The sequence below is a fragment of the Rhinopithecus roxellana genome, chromosome 8 (assembly GCF_007565055.1).
Source record: "Rhinopithecus roxellana isolate Shanxi Qingling chromosome 8, ASM756505v1, whole genome shotgun sequence".
Lineage (NCBI taxonomy): Eukaryota > Metazoa > Chordata > Mammalia > Primates > Cercopithecidae > Rhinopithecus > Rhinopithecus roxellana.
In genome coordinates this window covers 101,243,811-101,257,477 of record NC_044556.1, presented here as the reverse complement: position 1 = coordinate 101,257,477, position 13,667 = coordinate 101,243,811, and positions in this window count along the sequence as shown.

The window sequence follows — 13,667 nt, the reverse complement described above, 5'->3', positions numbered from 1 at the left end:
AAAAGATTATTCTGCAAGATCCAAAAAAATTATAGAATTCAGAGCTTCCAAAATAAGCTGAAATTTCTGAAGAATCCAGACTACATAACTTGTGTCAACACAATTTAGAATCTGATTATGTAAGTAGGTAGGGGGAGAAGGAAGGCACCAATTCACACACACACACAAAGAGTAGTAAGAGGCAAAATTCATTAAACACCAGGCATCTGCTCTCAGGAATGATTACTGTTCTAGCTGTAAACTACACAGGCCTGTCGCTGACTAACATCATGTTATAGCACTTAACACCACTTGATGTCAATTATAAAATAGCACGCTTAGTTGAATACCCTTAGTACACAAACACTAGTATCTAGAATCATGAACTATTACGCCTAGGAGGAAATTAAAGATAGCAGCCCAATCCCCTTAATAGTTGTCCACAAGAGAAAAATGACTTACCCAAGGCCACACTGCAAGTTACAGGAAGAGCTCATCCATAATCCCTGGAGTCTTCCTTCAGAAGCTTTCTACTGTCCGATGTAGACATCCTAGCATTACATGTTTGCTATGAAATTTAGGATAGCACATCAGAATTCAGGTATCCAAAGCAATTTTACTCATTCCAGAATATCAGTATTTACATCACCCGAGTTAATAGTTCCATCTGTTGTCATCCTTTCCTTTGATACAGCCACGTAATTTTCATGTACCCATTATTGGGCCCTGAAAACACTCCTACAGACGAGTGGAGGAAACCATTGCTTGTGAGTTGCATTTTATGTGCCAGGGACTGCCCACACTGTCTCCTAGAAGCTCACAAATTATTTTCAAGAACTCTTTCTTCAAGAGATTAAGGTCAAGTGGTTAACAAATGGTAGGGCTGGCATGCAAAGCCAGGTCCACCCGTCTCCAAATTTCTTGGACAGCTCAAGTGGCTGTAACAAAGACACCATGGACTGAGATTTTTTTTTTTTCTTTTTCTTTTTTGAGACAGAGTCTCACTCTGTTGCCAGGGTGGAGTGCTGTGGCATGATTTCGGCTCACTGCAACCTCTGCCTCTCTGGTTCAAGCAATTCTCCCACCTCAGCCTCCTGAGTAGCTGGGACTACAGGTGCGCGCCACCATGCCCAGCTAATTTTTTTTTATTTTCAGTAAAGACAGGGCTTCACCACGTTGGCCAGGATAGTCTTGATCCACCCGCCTCAGCCTCCCAAAGTGCTGGGATTATAGGCGTGAGCCACCATGCCTGGCTGGTTTTTTTGTTTTGTTTTGTTTTGTTTTTTTGAGACAGGCAGGAGTGCAGTAGCGCAATCATAGCTCATTGCAGCCTCAGACTCCAGGGCTCAAGAGATCCTCCCACATCAGCCTCTCTAGTAGCTGGAACTACAGATGCACACCACCATGCCTGGCTAATTTTTGTATTTTTTGTAGAGGCAGGATCTCACATTTTGCCCAGGCTGGTCTTGAACTCCTGGCATTGAAGAACATTTACTATATTATTTCAGACAAGGAGGGAAGGGTGGGAGGGAGACAAAGTCATAAACAGTTGGTATTCTCCTAAGAGACAGATAGCAAGACTCAGAACCCTTGACTCTCATTCTCCTGTTTGCTGCAGCTCTGCAGTCATGAGGCATGTGGAAAGTCCATGGCTACCCTCTCCCCTGAAAAACTGAAAAAAAAATCCGCTGAAAAGAATCATGGAGTGGTGGTTAATTTTATGTGTCAACTTGGCTAGGCCACAGTACCCAGGTATTTGGTCAAACACCAGTCTAGATGTTGTTGTGAAGGTATTTTTTATATGAGATTGATATTCAAATCAGTAGACTTTGAGTAAATCAGATTATTCTCCATAATGTGGGTGGGCCTCATCCAATCAATTGAAGATCTTAAGAGAAAAAGACTAAGGTTCCCTGAGGAAGAAGGAATTCCACCTCCAGGCAGCCTTCAGATTTGAGCCACAACATCAACTCCCCTGGGTCTCTAGCCTGCCAGCCTGTCCTGCAAATTTCAGACTTTCAGACCTCCACAATTCTTGAACTGATTCCCCAACTTATTAAAACACACACACACACTCGCATACATACACACACACACACACACACAATTGATTCTGTTGAATCCCAACTAACTCACATGGGGTTAGCCTCAAGAGCAACTTTAGGTAGAAGCCCCCTTGGTAGTATCCACAGACCCCATGCTGACCTCCTTTTGGCCTCCTTGGTTGGGGTGGGGTATGGAGGCTCAAGGGCCTCTTCCCCACAAGCCAGAGCCTGTCCCTACCTGTTTAGAGCACTGGCTGTGATATGGAGCCATCCAAAAGTACAAGGACTGAGGGTTGACAGCCCCTTGACTCCCCCCACCAGAAGCTCTCCCCTTTTGATTGGGGGGTGGGGATCTTACCCAAAGATTCCATTTTATCCCTAACACAAATTCATGCTTCTGCCCTCCTATGACCTGAATGTATGTGCTGCCCCCCGCCGGCCCCCGCCGCTAAATTCATATGTTGCAATGCTAACCCCCCAAGGTGATTAAGAGGTATTAAGAGATGGGACCTTTGGAAGGTAACTTGATCACAAGGGTGGAGCTCATGTGAATGGAACTACTTGCCCTTATAAAAAAGGTTGGAGGGAGCTCCCTGGCCCTTCCCACCACATGAAGAACAAGTCACCATCTATGAAGCAGAGAATCTGTTGGTGCTCTGATCTTGGACTTCCCAGACTCCAGAACCATGAGCAACAAATTTCTGTTGTTTATAATTACCCAGTCTTAGGAATTTTTGTTTTAGCAGCCCAAATGGAGTAGTGCATGCCCACTGGAGAGCAGAGGGGAGAGAATGCAGAGGTCCCTAGAGGTTAGAATGAATGATCAGCTCACCCCGGGGGATATAACTTAACACAACTTGCACTCTTCATACATTTCTGTTTGCCAGGGAGGAACTTCGAGCATCCAGCGTGGGTCCCTAGGGTGAGGTGCCTGGTGCCAAAGAAGTAACCCCCAGCAAGAACGAGGGACTGAGAACAAAGAAGGGAGGGGTTATGGCAGGATCTCTGCTCTATTCATTAGCTCTTTGTTTTGTGGTTGCTTGGCGTTTTTATCCTTTCCTTTTGTACTGAAGTAACCTTGGAGTCCTGGGAGTCAGGACTAGAACATGGTTCCAATCCAAAGCAACTGATTAAATATCTTCATTTCTTTATCTGTGACATACCACCCATTTTGTTCCCCTCAGTTGATGTGAAAGTTTGGCATTCGATTTCTCTTCTTTTCATGGACATCTTTGTGGAATCATTTTTTATCTATACGCACATGTGAAATTGCTGATATTAGGCCATTTTTTAATTTACAAAAATGGTAACTTCATATGGTTCAGCTTGATATAGTTTCTACTAATGTAAGCCAGAAACTCAAACACACTTTTAATCTCCCTCAGATACACAGACTTTCCAATGTCCACTTCCTCCAGCTTTACATATATGTATATCTGTAACATGTACATATTACATGACATTTTCTGCAAATTTAGGTTCACATTTTTAATAAAAGCCTTTTTAAACAAAGAATATATTTTGCTTACTTTTCCTCACTATTATACCTTGTATAACACTTCTTGCTCTTTGATTCTTGTATCCTTTAACTGGAACACAGTCTTTGGTTATTTTTCAGGTAGAGTCTATATATGAGAATATCTTCTAAAGATCTTACATGACTGGAAATGTCTTTGCTTCATCCCCACTCTTAAATGTTCATTCGGCTAGATATAGAATTGCATTCACATTTTTTTTCTCAGAACTTGAAAAGTATTCCTCCTGCCTGTTCTGACTTCCAGCTTTGCCAATGAAGGATCTGTTGCTATTGCAAAGCTGTATTTTCTGTTTCCAAGATAACCAAATGGTCTATTTTCAAAACCACATGTTCTTGTTTCATAACCACCTATTCTTACTTTATGGATATAATACCCTCCTTTATTTTTTTGTGAATTTTAAGTTTGCTTTGCAACAATCCTGTTCTGATCATTCCATTAACTTTGTGCCCTCAGGTGTAAATTCGGTTTGTTATCTCCTTTTGTGGGGTTTATTTTTCTCAAGCATCTGGTGATTCACAGTTGCATTCTCATCCCTGTGGTCAAGGCCCCTCAGTTCTTCAGGAGATGTAGAGCTTGTTTACCACTGCCCCAACGTGCTCCAATGTTAGCAGTAGTAGCGGAAGGACAATCTGGACTGGATAAGATACCCAGGTGCCTCCATGTTCACTGTGGTGTTGCTATTCCTATGTGGGCGGCTCTATTCGCTCCATCCCAGGCTCCCACATTCACTGTTCCTATTTAGAGACAAGGACCCTGATTATCACTGTTTGGCCTGGGGAAGAGAATGGAAGAGAAGACAGTGGGCAAAGCTGTAGAGTAATCCCCTGGGGCCTGAGCAGTATTCGTTTCAAGGGCAGATGTTTAGACTACAGGTCTCACTGTGCCAGAGCTGAGCATTGCATCACAGGACCCAGGCCCCCGGTGTCCTCTGATCAATGCGTGTGTATACATGTGTATGTAAGAGATGCAAGTTTTCTAAAGTGCAGGCCTGGCACCTGAGCTTCCTTTTCTTCTCTCCTGGAGATTTCTCAAGTTTTCAAGTCACCATAAGTTCTCCTTCTTGTTTTGAGGTGCAAATACATATTTTTCAAAATATATTTTCTATCATTTCTATAGATTCAGTGTGGACAGGAAGATAGTGCAGCTTGTGCCTAGGGATTATTGTGAGATGCCCTGACAAACTGTGAAGATGAGAATTAATGAGCGCATGATACAAGGCCTGACATGCATCATGACAGCCAGTATTGAGAGATTTTTGTGTTCACTATGCTAATCCTATTTCATTATGGCTTCCAGTCTACACAGGGGACATAGTTATCTCCATCCCTGGAGCTACTTCTCAGGTAAAAGAGTCACTTCTTTAACAGATCCAAGCCCAGCTTAATCACCTATCACTTCAGGAAGAACGTTATTATTCTCCTTCCACAGTTCATTAGAAAACAGGTGCCGTACTGCGTCTGAGCTCCTGCCTTTCATCACTCATTGGCCTCTGTACTGGCTGCCATGTTAATTTAATCTTAGCTGGTAAAAGGCTTAGGAGAGAGAGGGGAGCTTCTAGCATACAGCTGTGGGGAAGAGTCTAGAATCTCAAACTTTCCATGGCTCCTTGTAGGGAAGCACATTTTGTTCTGAAATGTGCTGCATACATTTGGTTCTTCGCCTGAAGGAAAATGTTCTGGGGGTTTAAAATGCTTTAAAAAGGAAAAGGAAAGGTGAAAAAGGAAGAAAGGAAGGAAAGAAGGGGAGGAAGAAAGGGAGGGAAGGGGCCAGCCATGTTCCTCTTCCTCTTCTGTCAAATCCCTTTGTCTCTGGATACATTCATTGTCAGCCCTGCCAGATGTTGAAAGTATTTGAGAGTTGGCAGCAGGTTCCAGTGAGAAAATCAAATCTCTGCTCCTCCTGAGAACTCCATTAGCAAGATAGTTAAACTGTGGCTTCACCTGAAAGAGGATAGATAGCAACCCACAAGGAAAACTCCCGTCTCCTTAGAGAGCTTTGAGAAGCATCTGGGTCCTGTTTCTCAGGCCTTGACAACACTTCCTACTCCTTCCGCCCACAGAAATATTCTGGAAAAAGACATCAGTACACTAGAGACACTACCTCTCCACTGCTGCACCTCATGCGGCAGAATCCAGCTAGATGCATTTGTTCGTGTTCTCAGCAGGCTGAGAGGGACAGAAAGAGAACAGAAATCCTGCCCTCAGGCATAGTAGTGTAGCTCTCCAAAGCCAAGAATACATTCACGACTCAGGAGAAGACTGATTCATTTGGTGTGTCTGTACTCAGAAGTATAAATTTATATTGTACAAATATAATACAGAATAGTCAATCTCAAATTTTTTTTTTCTTTTTCTTTTTTTTTTTTTTTTTTTGAGACAGAGTTTTGCTGTTGTTGCCCAGGCTGGAATGCAGTGGTGCGATCTCGGCTCACTGCAAGCTCTGTCTCCCAGGTTCAAGCAATTCTCCTGCCTCAGCCTCCCAAGTAGCTAGGATTACAGGCATGTACCACCATGCCTGGCTAATTTTGCATTTTTAGTAGAGATGGGGTTTCACCATGTTGGTTGGGCTGGTCTTGAGCCGCCTGATCTGCCCACCTCGGCCTCCCAAAGTGCTGGGATTACAGGCATGAACCACCACACCCAGCAATCTCAAATTTTAAAACCAGCAACGTGATACAATTTTATGTATATAGCTGTTTATTTGAAAAACTCAGAAATTTTCATTTGAAATACTTTTCCATGAAATGTTATGTATACATGTCAAAAACCATGGAAGTGTTTATAATCATTGACCCTGGAATACCACTTCAAGGAATGTGCCCTACGACACTAAATCAACAGGAAAAAAGAGCAAAGATGTTCAATTGTTGTTAAAACTTAAAAACTAGATACTAATTGTGCCACATACACACACTCAAAAAAAGGTTTAAGAAATTAAGAAGGCTGAGCACACAGTAGCTCATCCCTATAATCCTAGCACTTTGGGAGGCTGAGGCAGGAGGATTGCTTGATCCCAAGAGTTTGAGACCAGCCTGGGCAATCTTGCCTCTACAAAAAAAAAAAAAAAAAAAAAAAATCAGCTTGGCATGGTGGTGAGTGCCTGTAGTCCCAGCTACTCAGAAGGCTGAGGTGGCTGTGATCACGCCACTGCACTCTAGCCTGGGTGACAGAGTGAGACCCTGTTTCAAAAAGTAAATAAATACATAAATACAAATTATGAGAAACCAATATGTTGTGACATTATGCAAATATTAAAAACGATTGCATCAATAAGGTAGTTGCATGGACAACTGTGATATAATGTTGGGTAAAGGAGTCCAAAGGTATCATTGGTATGTGCACCATGCTTACAATTTCACAGAAATATTTATGCCTATGGGCCTGCCAAGAAGGCATTATAGAAAAACGAAATTACTTGTATTAGAATAGTAGAAATATGAGTAACAGTTTTCTTTTGATGGTGCAACGTTGTTTTTAAAGTAAAACCAGAAACATAAAACAATAGGAATGTTGTTAGATCTCCGCATCAATGCCTAAAAGTCCTTTTAACTCATATGTAATTCATCTAAGTACTAATAGTTCCAGGGCCTGAAGTTAAGTTCGGCAGAAGAAAAATTACAAAGAGAGATGGGACAGGGAGAGAAAAAAGAAAGAATTGAGGAACAAAGGGGAGGTGGGGGAGGAAATGGTGCAGAAAGACTTCCAACCACCTCACCTTTAGTCTGTACTTGCTTTCAGCATTTTATCACATCAACTAAGAATGATGAGGTTCATAAATTTGGAAAGGAGCGCTTTATTTCTCATAAAGTGTTGCAGCCTACAGGATGGCCATTCTGATGGGCTGGGAATTGTAGCCTCTGGCCAGAAGCCAAAAACAGGCACTTCAAGGATCAGAAGAATAAGACAGGGATTGATGCTGAATGGCGTGGCCAAATACATACATTCTGTAAGCTATAAGAGCAGTCATGAATATTTATGAAAGAAGAAACACACACATGCACAACTGAGCTTCATGCCTCTCCATGGGAGCCATGTTCAAAAAATGACAACATTAACATGACCCAACAGTGGAGTTTTCAGCCTTCTGATGTCAAAATGCGAAGCAGAGGACAAGAAAACCCTCACTGTGCATTCTCCAGAGGCTGGCCAGAACCACTCCGTGGTTGGTGGTCTCTTATCAGGAAGGAAAGCTGGTCGGTTCTTGTGTCAAAACTGCAGAAGAGAGGGGCAGCAGTCAGGCAGCTGGTTGCAGTCATTCATGGAGTCTTTTGAAAGGGCTGGTTTCTGTTTAGCCCTTAGGGAAGAAAGCCTAATGGCACCTAGTGAGGAGGGGCATATAGCAAGGCTTGTCTAATCTCCCATTCCATCAGAGCTGGAATTCAACTTCCAAGGTTTCTCTGGGGTACCTTTGGCTAAGAGAGAGTCTGCGCAGTCCATGTGGGGCTTAGACTTCTATTTTTATTTCCAGCCTTATGCTGGTCTTACTTCCTTAGTGTCCTGAATCTAGTCCTTCCTGAATTATTAAGTTTTTTTCCTAAATTCAGATCTATCTATCTCCAATCTGGATACCACATTCTCTCGATGACTAACATTACTGTAAAACATGATCCTTGGGTTTCAATAATCAATTGATCAAAAATCAGCTTGGCAAATAGAAGAGCAACAAGATTGTTTCTTCCCTCCAAAGGTTATTGCCTTTACCCATCAATTTGTTGTAATGGGGATAATATTTGAATGGCTAGCGATACTTTGTGTTTTGCCTTTCTAATTGCATGACTTTTTCCTAGTTGGTTGTGAGCAACCATTTGCCTGGGGGCAGGCACAAGTTGAGGGAAGGGGGTGGTGACTGCGGGATGATTAAGAATGTCACAGAAAAAAATGTGAAGAGAAAGACTTAATTAATATTCAGGTTTTGACCTATATAGTAGGATTAAGTACAAAGGCAATGGTCTTGCAACCAGGCTACAGCTTTAATAAAGGATTTTCTAAATATGTCTCCTCTTCTGGGCACATCATCCATCAAGACTGGGTGATTTGGGTTACAGAGTTATCTCCATAATGAAGAGAAGGTAACCCATTTGCTCATGACAGCTATATGGTGGGGATAACTCTACAACCTGAGTTGTATGAGAGAAGTGGAATTTAACTGTTATGAGTTGAATTCTGTCCATCCAAGATTCATAGGTTGAAGTCCTAACCCCCCATACCTCAGAATGTGACCCTCTTTGGAGATAGGGCCTTAAAGAGGTAATCAAGTTAAAATGAGGTCATTAGAGTGGTACCTAATCCACACAACTTGTGTTGTTACAAAAAGAGGAGATTTGGACACAGCAAGCCATCTAAGAGAATGTCACATGAATATGAAGATCTACAAGCCAAGGAAAGAGGCCTGGAATAGATCTTTCCATAGAGAAGGAACCAACCCTGCCAACACCTTCATTTTAGACTTCCAGCCTCCCAAACAGTGAGACAATAAATTTCTGTTGTGCAGGATACCCAGTTAGTGGTACTTGTTCAGTCACAGAAAACTAACCAAATGACCAAAGGAAGATGAAAGAAAAGCCCTCTTTTCTACTCTGAGGGACTGTGGGAAAGGGGCAATGTCCCTCCCATCTTCATAGGCTTTCCTGTGCCAACCTGGGATGCTACTACCTCAGAGTCACTGGGGCCACACAGGATGGTCAGGTGAGCTCAGCTGGGCCTTCTTCAGTTCCAGTGGGGTATTTGCAAGACCCCAGTGACTGATGGAGTCTGCAAAGAAGTGGCTGCTCAGAGGTCATAGTAGCAGGGAAGAGGTGGATCTGTAGGGCTATAGTGGATGTCCAAGTTCAGACTAGTGGGAGTCACAGCTAGACTTCAGAAGGGATATAGTCCCAGCAGGTGGGGCTCTAGCTAGGTACAGAGGCTGATTCATAAGTTACATAGCCATAGGATAACACTGCAAATGCTAGCAGGGTGAGAAGGTCCCAGGTAGACTGGAGATCTCCCCACCAAAGACCAGAGCCCCTTTAAGCATCACAGCTCTTCCCTACCACACAAGATGTACATAAGCCTCACCCCTGCTCCACATACCATCTTAGGAAGGGAAAGGGGCTGAGGGGAGAACATGCATCTGGCAGAGCAAGCACTTTTAGTCAAGAGGAACTGGGCACAACCAAATGATCGGATCAGACAAAACTTTAAACCAATTCAGATATCAAATTAATTGTTTCCAGGCCACCAAGTTGTATTATGTGTTTAAATTCTACAATGTATATGCAAAGTGCTGTATTATCACAGGACTGTGGGTTGGTGGAGGAAGTAGAAGTGGGACCATTCACCACCAGGGTCACTATCTCAATCAACAACTTCAGAAAACCCTTAGGAATGGTCCTGGTGTCTCCTCTGGTGTTTTCTAGACTAGACTGGATGTGTTCCAAAGATTCTCACGACTTTGTGCTGTCACTAGCTTCAGGTAATGAAGTTTCACAGCCTGGAGGAGTGCTAATTAAAGTCAATAGCAGCTTGATGATCCTGACACCACACCCTCAATAAACAAAACCATTGCTTAGTCTGTCAGCTGCTTTAGATGCTCAGGCAAAGTGAAGGGCTGTCAGATAGAAACTGGGAAGTGGGCAGAGCTGGGCAGGGCTAGCAGAGGGTGAGCTGAGGGTGAGCCGAGAGCCGGCTGAGGGTGCGCCGGTGGGGAGAAGGTGGACCTTTTCATCTTGCCTCTGTTCTGTAGGGGTGGTACATCTTCCATTTGGGATAAGGAAATCTCTACCACAGCAGGAGGAACGGCCAGTAGCCTGGCCAGCCGCGGTGCCTCACGCCTGTAATCCCAGCACTTTGGGAGGCAGAGGTGGGTGGATCACTTGAGGTCGAGTTCGAGACCAGCCTGGCCAACATGGCGAAACCCCATCTCTACTAAAAATACAAAATATTCGCTGAGCATGGTGGCGCACACCTGTAATCCCAGCTACTCAAGAGGCTGAATCAAGAGAACTGCTTGAGCCCGGGAGGCGGAAGTTGCAGTGAGTCAAGATCGCACCACTGCACTCCACCCTGGGAGACAGATAGCAACTCTATCTCAAAAAAAGAAAAAAAAAAGGCCATTAGCCTTAAGCCTTTTCAGGTTGAGGAGGTGAGTTTTTTATTGTAAACAAACAAACATAACAGTTCTTTGGACATGAAACAAAAGTAAATACTAGGACTTACAGATGACTTCCCATCTTAAGCAGCCTAGGAATCACAGCTATTAATAATGACGTTTTCCTGGAAGGAGCTCCAAGAACTTGTAAACCAAAAAGTATCTGAAACATCTTAATTGATTTAGGAGTCTATTTTGCCAGGGTTAAAGACATGCCCATGATATAGGCTCACGAGTTGCTGACAACATGTGCCCAAGGTGGTCAGCCTATGACTTGGTTTTATATAGTTTAGGGAGACATAAGACATCAACCAATACATGTAAAGTGTATATGGGTTTGATCCAGAAGGGCAGGACAACTGGAAGCAGGGACTTCCAGGTCATAGGCAGATTCAAAGCCTTTCTGATTGACAGTTGGTTATTATCTAAAGGTTGGGATCAATAGAAAGGAATGTCTGGATTATGACAAGGGCTTGTGGAGACCAAGGTTTAATCATGCAGATGAAGCCTCCAGGTAGCCGGCTTCAGAAAGAACAGATCGTAGATATTTCTTTTTTTTTTTTTTTTTTTTTTTTGAGACGGAGTCTCGCTCTGTCACCCAGGCTGGAGTGCTGTGGCCGGATTTCAGCTCACTGCAAGCTCCGCCTCCCAGGTTCACGCCATTCTCTTGCCTCAGCCTCCCGGGTAGCTGGGACTACAGGCGCCGCCACATCGCCCGGCTAGTTTTTTGTAGTTTTTAGTAGAGACGAGGGTTTCACCGTGTTAGCCAGGATGGTCTCGATCTCCTGACCTCGTGATCTGCTCGTCTCGGCCTCCCAAAGATATTTCTTTTCAGACTTAAAGAGTTTATTCTACCAGTCTTAAGGTCTGCGTTGATGTTAATGGTTATGAGGCATGTCCGATCTCCCCTTCCCATTACGGCCCGAACTAGTCTTTCAGGTTCACTATGGAATCTCCTCGGCCAAGAGGAGGGGTCTATTCAGATGGTTGAGGGGTTTCACATTTTATTTTTTGTTTACAAACTGTATACCCATCATTCATATCCATTTTGTATGAATAAAGGCAGCCAACTTGGGTCATGACACAATCATTACTTAAGTAGTCCTGGAGTAACTACTAGAGAGTTAAAAGTGAATCTCTCAGTGGCTGGAAGATAAAAGGAGCAAGTAAGAGGACAGTTGCTTTTCTTTCTAGGCACTTTCGCGCTTCCCAAGTGCTAGGCACTGTGTGAGGCAGGGAAGGAGGTTCAGACACAAAAACTGAGAGGAAGAGGAGCAAATATGTACACACGACAGTCATTCAATTATATATTCATTCAACATTTATTGAACTCTGATTATGGACTGGACATTAGGTGTTGAAGACAGCTATTAACAAAATAGTCCTTGTGTCACAGACCTGCCTCTGTAGTAAACAGACAATAAACCAACACATAACATAGTATCGGGTAGCGACGTGTTATAAAGAAGGCATGTTAGGGAGCTAGATTGTGACTGAGCAGGAAGAGAAAGGAGCTGCCCTTTTAGGGGTTGGTAGGTAATGTCTGAGATGACATTTGAGTAGAGACCTGAATCAAGTTGGAGGATGTGATGGTTAAATTTACGTATCAACTTGACTGCACTACAGGCTGCCCAGATTAAACACTGTTTCTGGATGTCTGTGAGGGTGTTTCTAGATTTAGCGGGCTCAGTAAAGGAGATGACCCTCCCCAATACGGATGGACACCATCCAATCCCTTGAGAGCCTGAATAGAACAAAAAGGTGGAGGAAAGAGGAATTCACCCCTTTTCCTTCCCGCCTGAGTATGTGAACCAGGGCATAGATCCTCTCCTGCCCTTGGTGCCCCTGCCCTGGCCTCTGGACTTGGGTTGAATCATGCCACCCCCTCCCCTGGGTCTCCAGCTTACAGGTGGCAGATCATGGGACTTCTCAGCCTCCATAATCAAGTGAGACAATTCCAAATATGAAAGTTCTTTCTATAGACAGTTGAGTCTTAAACAACACACATTACTTACATGCAGATTTTCTTCTGCATCTGGCACCCCTGAGACAGCAGGACCAGCCCCTCCTCTTCCTCCTCCTCCTCCTCAGCATACTCAACGTGAAGATGGTGAGAATGAAGACCTTTATGGTAATCCACTTCCACTTAATAGGAAATATATTTTCTCTTCCTGATGATTTTTAAATAAAATTTTCTTTTCTCCAGCTTACTTTATTGTAAGGATACAGTATATAATACATGTACCAAATATGTTTTTTTTGTTGTTGTTTTATTTTGTTTTCTCACTGTTGTTGCCCAGGCTGGAGTGCCATGGCACAATCCCGGCTCACTGCAACCTCTGCCTCACAGGTTCAAGTGATTCCCCTGCCTCAGCCTCCCAAGTAGGTGGGATTACGGGTGCATGCCACCACATCTGGCTAATTTTTGTAGTTTTAGGAGAGACGGGGTATCGTCATATTGGTCAGACTGGTCTCAAATTCCTGACCTCAGGTGATCCGCCTGCCTTGGCCTCCCAAATTGTTGGGATTACAGGCGTGAGCCACTATGTTCAGCCCCAGATATGTTTTTAATCAGCTGCTTATATTCCCAGTAAGGCTTTTGGTCAACAGTAGGCTACTAATAGTTAAGTTTGGGAGATTCAAAGGTTATATATGGACTTTCCACTGCAAGGAGATCAGTGCCCCTAACCCCAGAGTTGTCCAAGGGTCAAGAGTACATCCAATCCTCTCCTTTCTCTTCTCAGTCTCCACAAGTTCCCCCTCCGTCATCATGCATTTATCTTCATTATTTTGTTTTCCTTCATGCTTACTCACTCTTATCCACATGCACATATTTCTCCCCCTGTCCAGCACAGGAATGCACACCTGTCACCTCCCCCGGCTTCTGTATTAGTCCATTTTCATACTGCTGATAAAGACATTCTCGAGACTTCATAATTTATAAAGAAAAAAGAAGTTTAATGGACTCACAGTTTCA